Source organism: Zingiber officinale, chromosome 5B (assembly GCF_018446385.1).
Source record: "Zingiber officinale cultivar Zhangliang chromosome 5B, Zo_v1.1, whole genome shotgun sequence".
NCBI classification, from domain to species: Eukaryota; Viridiplantae; Streptophyta; class Magnoliopsida; order Zingiberales; family Zingiberaceae; genus Zingiber; species Zingiber officinale.
Genome location: NC_055995.1, coordinates 115,421,894 through 115,440,205, shown reverse-complemented (window position 1 = coordinate 115,440,205; position 18,312 = coordinate 115,421,894). Strand labels below are relative to the sequence as shown.

Sequence of the window (18,312 nt, the reverse complement as noted above, 5' to 3'; positions counted from 1 at the left end):
ATAAATAGAGGGATATATATAGCGTGTATATAGATAGATGTTGATCCAGATTGACTTTTTGATAATTTTATCTTTGGACTTATTATTTTTTTTCTCTCTTAATTTTATCTTGTGTAAATCATTTACAGTGATTATAATTTTATATAAGAATATATGAAGACTGATGTATTTCATAATATATAAATTTGGAAACATACAAATTATTAAAATTAAAAAGTTATACTGCCAGCATAATAAAAATATTATATTTGTTTTTAGAAAAAAATATGATAAGATAAATCTTTTGCTGGGATGTTTTAAATATTATTATATTCTTTTATTCTTAATATTTTTTTTTAAAGAATCGAAGGCATTGATTTAATCTCGGTCCCTCCTGGTATTTATTTACTATTTGCATTATTCTTTTATAAGGATTAGCAATCGTTTTAAAATCAAACCGAACCGAGCTTAGACAAATCAAATTGACCGAGCTTTAGAATCAAAATCTAACAAATCATATTGACCGAGCTTTATTAAATATTTATCATATTAAAGGCCTCTTTTTGTCGCGACCGAGAAGCTATTTACTCGGTTAGGCTTGAAGAATGTTTAAGATAAATAGGACATGCATTTTGTTTGAGATCACAACAACTTGTTCGTTTGAGCTTTAATTGATATAAGTCTTTTATAAAATTCTTAAATCTTCCATAAACATAATGTATTAAGTATTTTAGAAATTATATACAAATTACGAGTAGATGAGAAAGACATATCGTAAATTGTCTGTGTAGGTTAGGTGAATAACAATTTGCGTTCACTACACAAACTCCACTTGAAGCATTTTACAAGAAGTCTCATGATTTCTCGAATGGAGTTTAATTAGTTTCAAATTTGTCCTTCAATTTTAAGTATTCTCCACTAAGAATATCACACCAATTTCTCTATCTAAAATACATAATTTAAGGTAAGTACTTTATTAAATTTAGATACCCACTTTTAAGGAATAGAATTCATTCATCTTTTCTCTCTTCTATAATGTTTAAGGAATAGAATTCATTTCCTAAATTTAAAAAATGGATAGAATAATCGATACAAATTTTTTTACCTTATCTAAAATTTAAAGTAAAATTTTTAAATAAAATATCTGGTATTTATACTCTAAGCCACCATACTATAGTGATTCAAAGTTTGAAAAAATCACATTAACAATACACTATTTCTCTTGTAATTATTTGTTTCTTAATATACATAATTGAGTATGCATGTTACTATTTTTTTTATTTGGACATCTATTTGTGAAATTTGATGAGTTCTTTATTTTGGAAGAAAAAATTAGAAAGTTATTTGCCAATTATAATAAAGAAGCCATCACCCTATGTTTTTTTTAAAAAAAAATAAAATCAGATTTATCAATCTTCTATAATGTTTTTTTATTTATTCTTAGAATAATTCAAAATTTTTGATTCAATTTATTAAATTTATTTTTAATATCAATTATTTTGATTAAATCTGTTCTATGATTTTAAATTTAAAAATCAATTAAACTATTTTTTAATTAAATAATAAAAATAAAAATATTAAGATTTTTCAATTTTTTATTAAACTGATTAAGTTTTTATTAAAAAAACTATAATATTTTTATTTTTTAAAAATCAGTTAATTTGATTACCGACTAAATTAATTAATTTTTTTTATCGATTTTATTTATTTGATTTTAATAGCAAAAATCGATTAGACAATTAAGATCAAGCGAGATTATGTATGCTTTAAACCATCACAACATCTATATCTAGATATATACGCGCAATAACTTATTTCTGAATAATGTTTATACTAAAGTTATAGGAATCAAACTTCACTTTTAATAAAAATAAATATAAATGGCAATTTATTAATTATCAAGCTCTCTAACAAGATCGACTAAAATTCAAAATCAATAAGGTAAAACCTAATGCGTAAGCAGCTCATTATGCCTTCGCTTTACAAGCCAACCGTAGAGGAACAGGTGGATCTGAGAATTTTCCATCCATAATTTGTTGAAAGATCCATTTGTTGGCGGCGTCAGTGTAGTGAACTCCGTCCCAAATGATCCTCTTCGATGGATTCTGACATGCCTTTCCAATCATCACCTATTTTCCATTTCTTGTCACTGTCGATCCGCATCCAATATTTATATTGTAGTTGTACTTTCCTCCGTGTCCACAACACGCTACGAGTGGCAACTCAAATCCTACAAAAATCATATTTATAAGAGTTTAAAATTTAAAATTTAGGGTTTAAATGTAATTCTTACATACCATGTTGGTGCGCATGGCTTAGGAGTTCGCGCTTGACCGAGTAAATATCTACATAGGTGAAGACACCGAGTGGGAGATCCTGTTAGAAATGGGGATAGTGGGGAACGTGGCCCATGTTCCCCACTACACATAATGGAAATGTCCATTATGCCCCTAGGGTATTTCCCTATATAAAGGGGGTCCGTCCAAGGCTCAGTGTGAGAAATCGCGATCGTGCGACGAGAGTAAGAGGAGAACATTCAAAGCGGCGGGATTTGGTTTGTGGAATTGCGGAGGGCTTTCCGATCCTGTGATCGCTCTTCCGATAGCGAGCTTCGTCATTGTCGATTGCAGATCTGCGGGAGATCGCTGTAAGTTTTTACCGTATTTATTTAATTCGTCTATCATGCATTTAGAACAATATATTCAACATTGGTATCAGAGCGCGTAGTTCGTTCTAAATGCTTAGAGACGAATTATAAAATCGTTGTTCGGATGTTTCCTTGTTTTGCCAAATCCCGTCGCCGTTTTGCACGACTAATGTGTCGTAGCATACACGTTGTGCCCAATTTGTAAAATCGCTACCGCTGGATTTACCGGCGATGGCAGTCCGTGACCGTTGTTGGCGTCCTGGCTGGCTGGCTATGTGTTGGTGGCTAGGACAGGCAGAACCACTGTCGGCGATCTCGTCGGGCCTAAAGATGACTGATTTATGGTACCGGAAAGGACCGGCTGCTACCGGCAGAAGGCTGGCATGGCCGGCAACTGTGTTTGTCGCAGTTGCGGAGTGGGCAGCGTGATTGGAGAAGGCAGCGTGTGCGGCATGTGCAAGGTGCACGGCATGAAGACAGGGTAGTGGCGGAGAAATCGGCAGAAGAAGCGTTCGTGTAAGGAAATATTTTTTTTTTCAAAAATCAAATAAAAAAATAAACGGTTGCTGCATGTTTTTTAAGCTTCTGTGTAAAAGTAAAAAAATGTGTGCATCGTCGAAATAGGCTAATGCATGCCTACATGTCTACTGTAGCATTAAGTTAAATTTGATGCATGCATTTAATTTCGAACTGTTCAAGTGGAATGCAATGTTTTTTAATTCACTTGAAAGCAATGAATTTTATTCAATTGAACTGGTTCAACTTTAAATGGGCTTGATTGAAAGATAATTAGAATCAGACCCGAGGTAATTAGTTAGCTTAGTCGAATCAGTTTGGTCCATTTAGATTTGGTTCAGATTTAAATCATTAGTTGATTTAACCGAACCAATTTGATCTAAACCCGAAATTAATTTGGGTTGATTAATTGGACTTGGACCAAATATGATCAAATGACTAGATTTGTTCAATTGAGTCAGATTTGATCAAAACAATTAGATTTGTTCTAATTGGTTGGACTTAAACCAATGGGCATTGATTTGATCAAACGGATCTGAGTTTGATCAATAAATCTGAAATTGGTTGAAATGGACTTAGAGGAAAATTAACAGAACATAGGTACAAAAATCCCTGTCCAATTAGATTAGTTCTAATTAAGGACAATGGACCAAGCTTAGGATCTGGATCCCTAATCAACCGATCCGATGGGTTTGACCAATTAGATTAGTTCTAATTGTCGATTTAACTCCTGAAAATCGAGAAGATTTGTTTTTCTTGATTGATTATGTTGTTGGTACTATGCCTGTATAAATTGAAATAAGCCGGTTTTGTACTGGTTAGTCGGTTTGGTACTGACTTATTTATTTTCAATTTTTCAGATGGCACGGACGATTACCACATTGACTCGTCGCGAAGTGCGACGAAATCAGCTCAGGGAGCAGATTCAGGAGATAGAGTATAACTCTACTTATGGAATCGACGGACACATTGGACGGCTTGATGATCTGTTTTGGAAACTTGAGCGAGAAGAGTTTCCAGTCCTGGACAGTTATAGGATTTGGGCTTTGATGCGTTCATTGCCAACAAATCCTAGGATGATAGCAGACTATATTTGGGGGCGTCATCAAGGATGCGTCACATATTCTGTATTATGTGAGGAACTGCTTTATCAGATGACTGAAGAGGATCCGGAAGAGTTCGAAGAGGACCCGGAAATGATCGAGGAGGAACCAGAAAAGGATCCAATTGTGGATCCAATAGAGAGCCTTGAAGCTGTCCTGCCTGGGATTACCCCAAATGAGTCCAGGCTGAGAGGGATTATATTAGCCACTGCACTAGTGTCTGTCCTAGTGGGAGTGGTAGTTGCCTATTTAGTTTATTAGAGTTCTGTTATTTTTATTGTCGTTTTTTATGAACAATAGTTAGTCCATTTCATTCATGTCAGTTGGTTATATGTTAACAATTTGCAGCATAATTTTATATTAATGATATGTTCATTTATTTATGCTGTTTGCTTGACATGATGCATGATTAGTTCATGATGTATTAAATGATTAGTTCATTTAATTAAAAAAAAACATGATATATTAAATGATTAGTTCATTTAATTAATGAATTCATGATATTATAAATGATTAGTTCATTTGTTGGGATGTATGTAATAGAATTGATTAATATTAATTTGATTGGTCATACGGATGATGAGTGAAAACATAGTTGTCACTTGATTTTGTAAACCAACTCAAAGTAATATTAAGTCAATCATAAATTGCATACATATGATATACACTGAATATTAAATAATTTGTTTATTTATGATAGATTATGGCAACCAAAAACATAATAGCTGAACTCAACAAAGGTGAGAAACTTAATGGGGATAACTACAAGATCTGGCACCTCAAGATACAATATGTACTTGAGGAACAAGAAGTTCTAGAGGCTGTAAATCAAGTTATGGAAGTACCTGTAGATGGTCCCACTGCACAACACAGACGAGATCTTGATGCCTATAAGGCATGGAAGAAAAAGGACTCCACTGCAAAGGGTATATTGATTAGTTCAATGGTAGATGACCTAGCTTTTGAATATGAGTCATATCTTACGGCTCATGAAGTCTGGGTTGCCCTTAAAGAAAAATACAGTGGAGTAAGTCTGAGCAAGCTTCGACAGCTGACAATTAAATTTGACAGTTACAAAAAGCGTTCGAATGTGTCAATTGTTCAACACCTCAGGGAGATGTCGAACATGATTCGGGAGCTTAAAACTGCTGGTCATGAGTTGACTGATGAACAACAGGTTCAAGCAGTTATTCGTTCACTTCCAGATTCTTGGGAGACCATGAAGCAGACCTTAACTCACAGTGAGAGTATCAAGACTTTCACTGATGTCTCACGCCATGTAGAATTGGAGGCGGAGAGAGTTGAATCCGCAAGGATTTCTGGACAAGCCTATGTGGCTGTAGGTTCTGCAGGATCATATGGATCCAAGAAAAAGAAATGGTTCAAGAAAGGGAAGGGAAAGAAGAAGGAAGCTGCTGGTGTGGGACAGGGCCCAATCAAGAAGATAGTCAAGAAGACTGGAAAGAAACCTAAAAACAAGTTGACTTGTTTTAACTGTGGCAAAAAGGGCCACTTTGCTCGGGAGTGCACTGAGCCGAAAAAGGTAAATCCAAGTGTGTCTTCTTTTCAAGAGCATTTTGTTGCTAGTTCGGTGTTGTTAGCTGATTCTTATCTTTTGTGGATTATATATTCGGAAACAACCAACCATGTAGCTCAGGAACGAGTTACATTTGTTGAGTATCGTCGGGTACCAGTTGGCAACAAATGAATCTATGTGGGAAACAATGCAAGAGTTGAAGTCAAAGGAATCGGCACTTGCAAATTCAACCTTCATGGTGGTAGTGTTTTGTTTCTACATGAACTCTTGTATGCTCCTAAAATGTGACGAAATCTTATTTTCATTACGTGTCTTCTTGATTTAGGGTATTATATTGATTTTTACAGTCGGTGTGTTGAACTTAAGATTGACTCAATGTCAATTAGACATGATTTTTTAACAAATGGCTTTATGCTTCTTAATGTAGAACCATATGTCAATTATGCTATTGATGGTTGTTTTTCAAACATTACTCTAACTAGTGATGCAGATATAACTGATGAGGTTTGACATGCTAGATTAGGACACATAGAACAAGAGCGTATGAATCGGTTAGCTAGAGAGGGTCTATTGGGCACTCGGGCTAAGATTTAATTGTCTATATGTGAGCATTGTCTTGTTGGAAAAACAACTAGAAACCATTTGGTAAGGCCATTAGATCTGAATCAACATTGCAGTTAATTCATTCGGATATTTGTGGTCCAATGAATGTGAAGGCTAGACATGGAGCTTCCTATTTCATTACATTTATTGATGATTTCTCTAGGTTCGGTCATGTGCATTTGATTTCTCACAAATCTGAAGCATTAGATTGCTTCATTCGTTATATGAACGAACTTGAGAATCAAACGGAACGTAAAGTTAAGACTTTACGCACTGACCGTGGAGGGGAGTATTTATCTGATATGTTCAAGATAATATGTAATGATAGAGGGATTATTAGACAGCTGACAATCCCTGGAACTCCACAGCAAAATAGGGTAGCTGAAAGAAGAACTATGACTCTTCTTGAAATGGTTAGGTCTATGATGGCGCAAGCTAATTTGCCGATCTCCTATTGGGGAGATGCATTATTAACTGCAGCCTATATACTTAACAAAGTGTCTTCAAAGTCAGTTCCATCTATCCCATATGAACGTTGGACAGGCAGAAAACCAGATTTAAGTAATCTGAGACACTGGGGTCAGATGCTTATGTTCATGATAGTTCTCACAAGTATGGAAAACTAGGGCCTAGGGGTAAGAAATGTATCTTGATAAGATATCATGAAACCTCCAAAGGTTATGTTTTCATAGGTGAGCAACTAGATGGAACCATCTCCGAAATAGACTCGAGAGATGCGACTTTTCTCGAAACAGAGTTCCCAATCAGAGGTGATGTTGATAAAAATGTTCCTCTATTTGAGGAGGATGAGATATTATCAACGAGAGAGGTGTCAAAAGAGATACCTGAGTCTAGTCAACCGAGTGGGAGTGATATGCCGAGTCATGAGTTGACTTCTCAACAGCCCAACTTACGGAGAAGTGTTCGTAAGATCAAACCTAAGAAGAGGTTTGATATTGAGAATGAGGCATTGGTTACACTTCCAATTGACGACGACGAGCCTCAATCCATTGAGGAAGCATTGGGATGTAGAGTTAGAGAAAAATGGAAAGCTGCAATGGTTGAAGAGATGGAGTCCATGATTCAAAATCATGTTTGGGACTTAGTTGATCTTCCTCCGGGCCGAAGGGCTATTGGGAATAAATGGATTCTCAAAATAAAGAGGAAAGCAGATGGATCGATTAACAGATACAAGGCTCGTTTAGTTGCAAAAGGATATACCCAAATGGAGGGTATTGACTTTGAAGAGACATTTTCTCCTGTAGTGAAATTTGTATCAATAAGAATTATTTTGGCATTTGTGGCACATTATGACTTGGAATTACATCAAATGGATGTAAAAACCGCTTTCCTTAATGGTGATCTTGACGAAGAAATCTATATAGTTCAACCAGAAGGTTTCATTGCTGAAGGCAAAGAGCAGAAAGTATGTAGACTAAGAAAGTCTATATATAGGCTAAAGCAAGTATCAAGACAGTGGAACATAAGATTTAACGAAGTCGTTTTATCTTATGGTTTCGAGATGATCAATGAGGATCATTATGTTTTCCTGAAAAGGGAAAAAGAAAAGTATGTCATTTTATCATTATATGTTGATGATATGCTGATAGCTGGAAATGACATAAGATATGTGAATGAAGTCAAAAAGTGGTTGTCATCACAATTTGATACAACAGATATGGGAGAAGCTGAATACATCTTAGGAGTAAAAAATCATAAGAGATCGTCCTAAAAGACTTTTGGGTCTGTCACAAGAGTCTTATATAAATAAGATGTTACATCATTTCAGCATGTCTAATTGCAACATAGAACATACACCTATTGTGAAAGGTACTGTGTTGAGCAAGAGTATGTGTCCTAAAACTCCAGAGGAAATAGCTGAGATGAATAAAAAACCATATGCCAGTGCTATTGGTAGTTTAATGTACACTATGTTGTGTACACGTCCCGATATCAGCTATGTTGTTGGCTTGGTCAGTCGCTAACAGTCAAACCCAGGAACGAGACACTAGAAGGCAGTAAAAAGGATATTCAGATATCTGAAGGCGACAACAGATTATTGTCTCTGTTTTCAAGGATCAGATATGAGTCTGAAAGGTTATTCAGATGCAGATTGGGCTGGAGACCTGGATGATAGAAAATCCACATCAGGCTATGCATTCTTGCTGAATGGTGGCGCCATCTCCTGGAACAGCAAGAAACAAGCTTGTGTAGCTTTGTCGACTATGGAAGCTGAATATGTGGCATGTTCAGCAGCTGTGCAAGTAGTCTGGTTGAGAAGGTTTCTGAAGCATCTGAAAATTACTGAGGATAGTGGGAGTCCAGTAACTGTCTACTGTGACAGTCAAGCTGCAATAGCTTTTTCCAAGGATCCCAAATATCATAGCAAAGGCAAGCATATAGAAATTAAATATAATTTTGTAAGGGATATTGTGGCTAAAAGAAAAGTCATTCTTGAGTATGTCCCTACACGTGTTATGCTTGCAGATCCTTTTACTAAGCCAATGACTAAAGAGTCATTTAAAGAACATGTAAAGTCTTTGGGACTTCGTAGAATGTAACAATATTGAAATAACAATCAAACTTTGTGTTATGATTATGTAATTTGCCATAATTTATTCAGTGTATATGTTGTATGTGTTACATTCATGTAAGATCTCGGTGAGCATGTTGGCAGGTGGAGATTGGTCCACTCACATGGACAATCATCTCTGTTTGTTAAGTACAAATAGGGGTAAGACCGTTACTTATGAAACAGCTTACGTAGCTGAAATTATGAAATTAGAGACAGATTCATAAGTTGAGGTCGCCTTGATAATTGTGTCAAGATGAGATCATTTATGTGTAAATAATGATCAAAGTAAATGAACCCACCATTTACTAAACCTGTTGAAAGCCAGATTAGAATTCATATGTTGAATTCAGGATTAGACGTTAGGTATGTCTAGATCGAAATCTGTACGATGTTGAATTTGAAGACAACATGCACTCTTTTTCGTAAAGAGAATAACATCGTAGCATGTGATTCATACCACATGTGCTATTGCGACAATAAAGGATGTAGGAGAATGAATCCCTGTTTCTCTACTATGTGAGACCTTTGAGATTATATGTTAATCTCAATTTTTGCCTTAGTGACTATTTAGCTGTCTACTTGAAGTTTTGATCAGTGTCTGCTACTTTAGCGTGTATCCTATGACTATGGATGATTTGATCTATGGAGCATAACTAGGAAAGCGACTGATTAAAATGAATTGATTCTAGCTAAAAAGGAAGATTAAATAGATTTACATCTTTTGTTGTTATTCACTGGTTGACCCATTTCTGTTATGTACGGAAATGAATGTGAATATTGGATATGGAACATGCTCATGACATAATGGTCATTATAAGGGATTAGAGATGTTCATATCGATGTAAATGAAAATTATTTAATCTGGGTAAATAGCAAGACATGGATATCTTCAAGATAATGGCTGTGTGTCACTTGAAGATTGGATGGATCCTGGATAAAGGCTATGTGCCACCAGGAAAGAGGCTATGTGCCATGAAGAGTGTGTCTCTAATTTATTTGAGCAGCTAAGCAAAGTGTAACAACTTTATTAGCATTGATTGCTCAACGAGCGGCTAAGTCAAGGTGTAACAATCTTCTTAGCAACTATCGCTCAGTGTGCTTGCTGTCGCACGAACCATTTTCTCTAAGTATGGATTGGATGTTCTCATATGGTCTATGTGACCAAACTCTCTAATAGTCTATGTGACTTATTAAGTCTTTGTGACTTACCTGAATGAACTAGTCTTAGTGACTTACCTTGGACGAGTGGGAGATGTTAGAAATGGGGATAGTGGGGAACGTGGCCCATGTTCCCCACTACACATAATGGAAATGTCCATTATGCCCCTAGGGTATTTCCCTATATAAAGGGGGTCCGTCCAAGGCTCAGTGTGAGAAATCGCGATCGTGCGACGAGAGTAAGAGGAGAACATTCAAAGCGGCGGGATTTGGTTTGTGGAATTGCGGAGGGCTTTCCGATCCTGTGATCGCTCTTCCGATAGCGAGCTTCGTCATTGTCGATTGCAGATCTGCGGGAGATCGCTGTAAGTTTTTACCGTATTTATTTAATTCGTCTATCATGCATTTAGAACAATATATTCTACAGATCCTTCCTCAGTCGACTCAAAGTTTGATTTAGCTTTCGGTTGAAGAGCTGGGCCACATGGTTGAAGGGAGCCCCACAGCCGAATCGGTCCACCTCTGGCGCTTTAAGGGTGAGCCGGTCCAAAACATAAGGGAGGCAACCAAAAGGCCCAGTGTTGTGGATCCAAAAGTACCTCCCTCCCTCCCAGTAAATACTCTACAAACACCCAAATAAAGACAGACAAAACAAAACACTCCCTAGCATTAGAATTGATATCTTGAAAACAAACTACTACAAAAGATCGAGAAATTAAATCCACCTGAATGGCAAGAACAAACTTGTCCAAGATATCAGGAATGGCCGATTTGACTTCGTCAGTGGTCCAATTTCTGAAGTAACCCTCCGTGAGATCGTTTTGGCCGATGTCGATCGTATATAGAGCCTGAGAGAAGTACTCTTCCTTCGGAAGTTGATCCTTAAATAATCCTACACACAAACAGTAATTTAATATCTGTATTATGAATTCAGGTATTAGTGCTAGATCTGCAATGCAAGAGAAGGCGTCAATTTTATTAAAAAAAAGGTTAAATAAAATATATGGTGGTAAAAGGCGAATACGCTTGCCCCCAGCGCCCTCGCCAACCCATCCCAGGGCAAACACGGATGAGGTAAATCATGGACGACTACTAACCTTTGGAATAATGAGTAGCACATAAGGGAGGAGGTTAAATACAATATATGAACTATATTATGGAGTTAATGAACAAGTGATTAAGTTATGTATTAACTAATAAATAAAGAGTTTTTAGTATTGTTGTGTACCTTGCTGGATGAGTGCTTGGGAGCGAGACTTGAACTGGGAGAATTCCCAAGTCTGGACGTCCATGGAGATGGGGCTGAAGCCGGACTGGGTCAGTGTGGCGTAAGGCTGCCTGATCGTCGACCCGGCCGTAGCAAAATTCGCACCATGAGAGAAGTTGGTGCCAATAGAGTTGAGATAGGCACTGAGGAACGGGAGACCTAGGCTACTCGCTGCAATAATATTATAGTTTTGCAGGTGAGATGGTGGAAGACTATCAATTATCGTAATTTAGATTGATATAAATGAATGAACGTACCGACGAAATCGATAAGGAGGCGGCCATCACAGTACCTGCCAGCCGGCTTACTAAAGAAGGACTCGCCGTGGGGCGGCGGGGCGGCCCCAAAGGCGGCTGACAACCCACCAGTGTCAGAATTAGAGTCGCCGAAATTGAAGATGGCTGGGAAGTGGCAAGAATCAGAGGAGGCGGCTACAACGAGAAGGGCTTGGGCGAGGAGGAGCCATTGGAGGCAGCTAAAAGCCATGAAGAAGAGGAAGAGATGTAAAATAATTGAAAAGAGATGTGAGATAATTGAAATAGAATTGTTGTGGTATAAATAGAGGGATATATACAGCGTGTATATAGATAGATGTTGATCTAGCAGATTGACTTTTTGATAATTTTATCTTTGGACTTATTATTTTTTTTCTCTTAATTTTATCTTGTGTAAATCATTTATAGTGATTATAATTTATATAAGAATATATGAAGACTGATGTATTTCATAACATACAAATTATTAAAATTAAAAATTATACTGTCAGCATAATCAAAATATTATATTTGTTTTTAGAAAAAAATATGATAAGATAAATCTTTTGCTCGGATGTTTTAAATATTATTATATTATTTTATTCTTAATATTATTTTTAAAGAATCGAAGGCATTGATTTAATCTCTGTATTTATTTACTATTTGCATTATTCTTTTATAAGGATAAGCAATCGTTTTAAAATCAAACCGAACCGAGCTTTAGACAAATCAAATTGACCGAGCTTTATTATCAAAATCTAACAAACCAAACCGAATAAAACATATTTACTCAATTGATTATAGAATTAAATAATCACGATTGATAACATCATTAATTGATTGATGTTAAGTATTTGAATGTTGATGGATATTATTTCAATTTAATTAGTTAAACTGATTTATAAATTTTAAAATCAAATCAAATAAATAAAAAATAATATTAAAAAACAAAAGGTTTAAATTAAACAAATTAAAATTTTAAATTAGATCAGTTGATTGATTAATCCTATTCTCGATTAGTTCGATGGTTGAATTTTGGGATTGGTGTGTTCAGTTAAATTATCAAAGATTTACTATACAAATAATATTTTTGAGGCAATTAAGATCGGCGAGCTTATGTATACTTTAAACCATCACAATATTGGAAACATATTATATGTACTTCGGGTATCACAAATTGTATAGCATCAAAAATAATTATTCCTGATATTACCCATCCGCTGGAAGAGTTTATAAATAAATAAAGATCCCTAGTCTGATCTTCTATACCAAGTTATACCATGAGACCAATAATAGTATTCAAGATCTCCTCCTTAACCTCTTGTCCTACAAAAAATAATCTTTTTTGATAAAGTTGGTTGATTAAAATAAAATACTCTCCTTTAGTCCTTTAGGAGCCATACACGTACTTTTGGATGCATACTATTCAAACTCAAAATGAAACGGAAAAAAAGGAATCACTGTATCGATTCTTGTTTTATTTCTTTTTTCTTTAACTTAAAGTAGTTTTTTCAAAAAAAAAAATGTTTTTCTTGCATTTTTCAAAAAACATGAGTTGTGTTCTCATTTCCTTACCTATATATATATAAAAAATTATTGAACTTATCGAAATTGAACTAATCTCTCTCATTGATGTATTATTTAATCGATATTCAAATCACGATTCAATTTCTTATTTCTGAATGGGCCTTGCGATTCTTTTAGGTTCATGTTCTACTCGGGGAAAAGATCTATCTGAATTTTATTTGCACATATAGGACAAATAGTCACAATACTATTTTTTTTAATTCGTTTCATGTCTTTTCCCAACTCAACTATTTTATAATCTCAATACTTTATTTTTGTTTTTCCAAGTGAACCATAAATCCTCCTAATTGATGATATAGATCTCAAAATGCAAATATAAATAAATTGATCTAATTACACTTCATGCTCCGAATGATTGATGCTTCCCTCAATACAATATTTCTTAGGCGAAATAGAGGATATCTCAATCGGGGAAGAAAATGGGTAAATTTCATATGACTCAATATGTCTGACAAGTCGCACTATAACTCAACCCAAATTGCATCTTCCTCTCTAGGATTCCGAACAAGTACTTTTGGAACACCAACAAACATTAATTTAAAGACAAAATTGAGTACTATATTACACGTTAAAATGGAAACGTAACAATGATTTTATCATCTTTATCTTTTTTTCTCTTTATTGTATTTTATACATAGATTCAAAGGTTTATAGAGTAAGATAGAATGAATAAAGAGAAAATTTAACTAACGCATCAATCGTTGGAATGATAAACAGGTATTTATGTATTTGTTTCTCGAAAGTAAGAGTAATCCTGCCATTGCGTATTGGTACTTATTGGGTATAGAATAGATCCGCTTATCTTTGCTCTTATGAACAGAATTTTTACCTTATTTTTAATGGATATAACAGAATTAATATTGACCTTTTCTCATACAGAATCTACTGAAAAGTTAGGTACATAGCAGAGGTGGATTTACATGGAGACTAGGGGGGGCCACGACCTCCCCCCTGGCCGTCGCCGCAAGTCCACGCGTAAATCCTCCCTTAGAGTTATTCTTTGGCCATTTTTTTCATGCTTTCATCATTATCACTTTCAATGAATCCTTCGGCCATCTATAGCCAAAGCAGAGTGATACATCTAACTAAGTACTCCTTCGGGAAAATGTTGAAGTACAAGAAGCATGATTTGAGGGGGTGAGGCAAATCATTATAACGCAGCAAGAAATTCTCACGACAGTTTCGAGCTTCGGATTGTTAGCCAACTCAACGTGAAGATTATCATGCAACATAGTCCATTCCAACATACAATTCTTCTTGGACAAGAGACCAAATAGTGTCATGATGGCCAGGGCCAATCCTTGGCACACTCTCACTAGTTCTTGAGAAATAACATGCAATTCTGGAGGGCAGGGATCTGAAGACCTTTTTGTAGAACAATGACCAAGCAACTGTTGGAAGTAGAGGTTATAGACTATTATAGGGAAAGTCCACAATCTAAGTTTTTTGTTATTAGTTTGGAACCCAAAATTTTAAAATAATATAGCCACCTTGAGACGAGCTATTGGCCCTTGTTTATGTCAGAGCTACACACGAACTTGTTCGCCGTTGTCATCTCATCGACCACCATACAACTTGGGATGGTGATTTCTAGGAAGTTTTGAGCTTGATTCCAATCATAAATAGAGAATTCCGAAGCTATTTGAGAGTGAACATATTTTTATCATAATTATTTTTATTATTTAATATAGTGCCCCCCAAATTAAAAATCCTGGATCTACCCCTGGTACATAGTATAATTTTTTTTGGTACCCCAAGGTAGTTTTGATGTGATCAAACATGTTAAGTTAGGTCATCATGTTGTGTTTAACCTTGTGTCTAAGTGTGCAGAAACTTAAGAGCACAGGGAGTCGAGCAAAAGACGCAGCTAGCGAGAAGGACGACACGGGAGAGAGCCGACGGGCTCGGTGCGTCTGAGGGACGAGGTACTACGGAAGAGTACGCGGGCAGACAAAAAGGAGGTGCTCGACATTTTCGAGGGACGAGAAGCCAGAGCGGAAGGTTGCTCAAGAAGACCGAAAGTTGAGTTTAGGTGAGCCCTATTCCGGATGGCCAAAATCTCCCAAGCGAGTGGAAAAATCCGGACCGAAGCAAGCGAAGTCGAAGCTGGAGGCCCGGAGAGAAAGTCAACAAAATATTGACTTTCCCCCTTCGGGTTGCCCGGAACCCAAGTTTTAGCCATTTCGAAGTGGTCTTTGACCGTTACATCGGGGATAAGTTTTTATCCCACTCCAGGTGCTTGGAACCCTTCCAGGCACCTTGACCAAAGCTATAAATACAGCCTTTGTCCCAGAAGCTATCAACAACAAACATTCTTGCAACAACACTTGTACACATCTCAGTTTTTGTTTAGCTTCTTATTTTCTGTGCTTTCACTACTGTAAAGAGACTTCTCCGCCTAAAGAAAAAACTAGTGCTACTCTGTTCCTTGGATTAACAACCTCACCGGTTATAACCAAGTAAAACCTTTGAGTCTCTGCTTTTCGATTTATTTATTATTTAATGCAAGTGTTCTTTAATAAAGTTATTTGTCCGAGAAAGATTCTTTTTCTTGATTTTGTGCAAGGGCTATTCAACCCCGACCGCCAACGGTCCTACAATCTTTTCCAATTCCAATGCGATAAAATAAAGTGGCATAGTGTCTAGTTTTTTTTTGATAAAAAGGTATTTCCATGGATTTGCCTTGGTATCGTGCCCATACTATCGTACTAAATGATCCTGGTCGATTTCTTTAGGTTCATATAATGCATACAACCCTAGTTGTTGGTTGGGACAGTTTGATGACTTTATATGAATTAACGATTTTTAATCCCTCTGACCCCACTCTCGATCCAATGGGAAATAAGGTATGTTCGTTATACCCTTCATGACTCGTTTAGGAATAACCAATTCATGGGGGGTGGTTGGAGTATTTCAAGGGGAATTATTATGAATCCAGGTATTTAGAGTTATGAAGGTGTGGCAGGGTCACATATTGTGTTTTCTGGTTTGTGCTTCTTGGTAGCTATCTGACATTGGGTGTATTGGGACCTAGAAATATTCTGCGATGAACGTACGGGCAAATCCTCTTTGGATCTGCCTAAGATCTTTATAATTCATTTATTTCAGGATTGGCTTGCTTTGGTTTTGGCACATTTCATGTAATACGTTTGTATGGTCCTAGAATATGGGTGTTCGATCCTTATGAACTAATTGAAAAAGTACAACCTGTAAGTCCTGCATGGGGTGCGAAAGGATTTGATGCTTTTGTTCTCGGAGGAATTGCCTCTCATCATATTGTCGCAAGTACATTGGGCATATTGGCAGGCTTATTCTATCTTAGTGTCCATCCGCATCAACGTCTATACAAAGGATTATGTATGGGCAATATTGAAATTGTACTTTCCAGTAGTATCATTGCTATTTTTTTCTTTTGCAGCTTTCGTTGTTGTTGGAACTATGTGGTATGGTTCAGCAACAACTTCAATTGAATTATTTGGTCCCACTCATTATCAGTGGGATCAAGGATACTTTCAACAAGAAATATACCGAAGAGTTAGCACTGGACTAGATGAAAATCTAAGTTGATCGGAAGCTTGGTCTAAAATTCTTGAAAAATTAGGGTGTGTTTGGTTTGCCCCATTTTCATTTTCATTTTCTGAAAAACACGCATTTTTTATTTTTTAGAAAATGACTTTTCCGCTTTTTTCGTTTTCTTAGAAAACACACTCTCATTTTCTTAAAAATGAACGTGGAAGACGCAAACCAAACGCGTTTTTCATTTTCTCATAAAATGAAAACAGAAAACAGCGTGGAAAACGCAAACCAAACGCCCCCTTAGCTTTTTATGATTACATTGGTAATAATCTGACAAAAGGGGGATTATTTACAGCAGGGTCAATGGATAACAGGGGTGGAATAGCTGTTGGATGGTTAGGGCACCCTGCCTTTAGAGATAAATAAGGGCGCGAGCTTTTTGTACGTCATATGCCTACTTTCTTTGAATCATTTCTAGTGGTTTGGTGGATGGAGACGAATTGTGAGAGCCTATGTTCCTTTTAGGAGAGTAGAATCAAAGTATAATGTTGAACAAATAGGTGTAACTATTGAGTTCTATGGTGGTGAACTCAATGGAGTCAGTTATAGTGATCCTTTTACTGTTAAAAAATATGGTAGATGTGCCCAATTAGGTGAAAATTTTGAATTAGATCGGGCTACTTTGAAATTTGATGGCGTTTTTCATAGCAGTTCAAGGGGTTAGTTCACTTTTGGTCATGCTACGTTTGCTTTGTTCTTCTTTTCAGACACATTTGGTATGGTGCTAGAACTTTGTTCAGAGATGTTTTTGCTAGTATTGATCCAAATTTGGATGCTTAAGTGGAATTTATAGCATTCCAAAAAAATAGGAGATCCAACTAGAGTTGTAAACGAGACGAGCTGAGCCGAGATTTAGGGTGTTCAAGCTTGTTTGATAAGGTAACAATGCCAAGCGAGCCAAGTTTAAAATGAACCAAGCCTTTAAAATGATTGTATAGGCCTGGCTTGGTTTGTTTTTTATGATCTTGAGCTTGTTTGAAACTTGGTTTGAGCTTGATTCGTTTAGCTTTTATTGATCTCTTAATTCAAGCTTGACATGACTTGGTTCGAGCTTGGTTCGTTTAGATATTATCGAGCTCTCAATTCAAGCTTGTTTGAAACTTTTAGTTGTTTGATTGATTATTGAGCTTGATAATTCAAACTTATTTGTTTATTTTATTTTATTATTTATTTTACATATTGATAAGAGTTTTATTAATGAATATGGTTCGTGAACATTATTCATGAACGTTGTCCACGAACATTGTTCACGAACGTTAACAAGCTGAACACATATGTGTTCAAGCTTATTTGTTTAATTGATCTTGTGTATATTGAATGAACATAAACAAACTCTTACCAAGCCGAACACCAAGTTTGTTCACGAATACTTGGTTACGTTCATATACACCCCTAGATCCAACTATGAGGAGACAAGTAGTCTGATACAAGATTGCTCTGGTATCTTTTGCCTCTTTTTTATTTTTATTTTATTTGACATAGGGCTAGAGTACTTAAGAAATCTTGACTG

General features: G+C 36.1%; 2 pseudogenes; one reads left to right on the top strand and one right to left on the bottom strand.

Moving 5' to 3' along the window:
* Window positions 1–1,946: 1,946 nt before the first annotated feature.
* On the bottom strand, window positions 1,947–11,887 carry LOC121987753 (annotated as a pseudogene).
* Window positions 11,888–15,898: 4,011 nt separating this feature from the next.
* Window positions 15,899–17,624, top strand: LOC121986947 (annotated as a pseudogene).
* The last annotated feature ends 688 nt before the right edge of the window (window positions 17,625–18,312 follow it).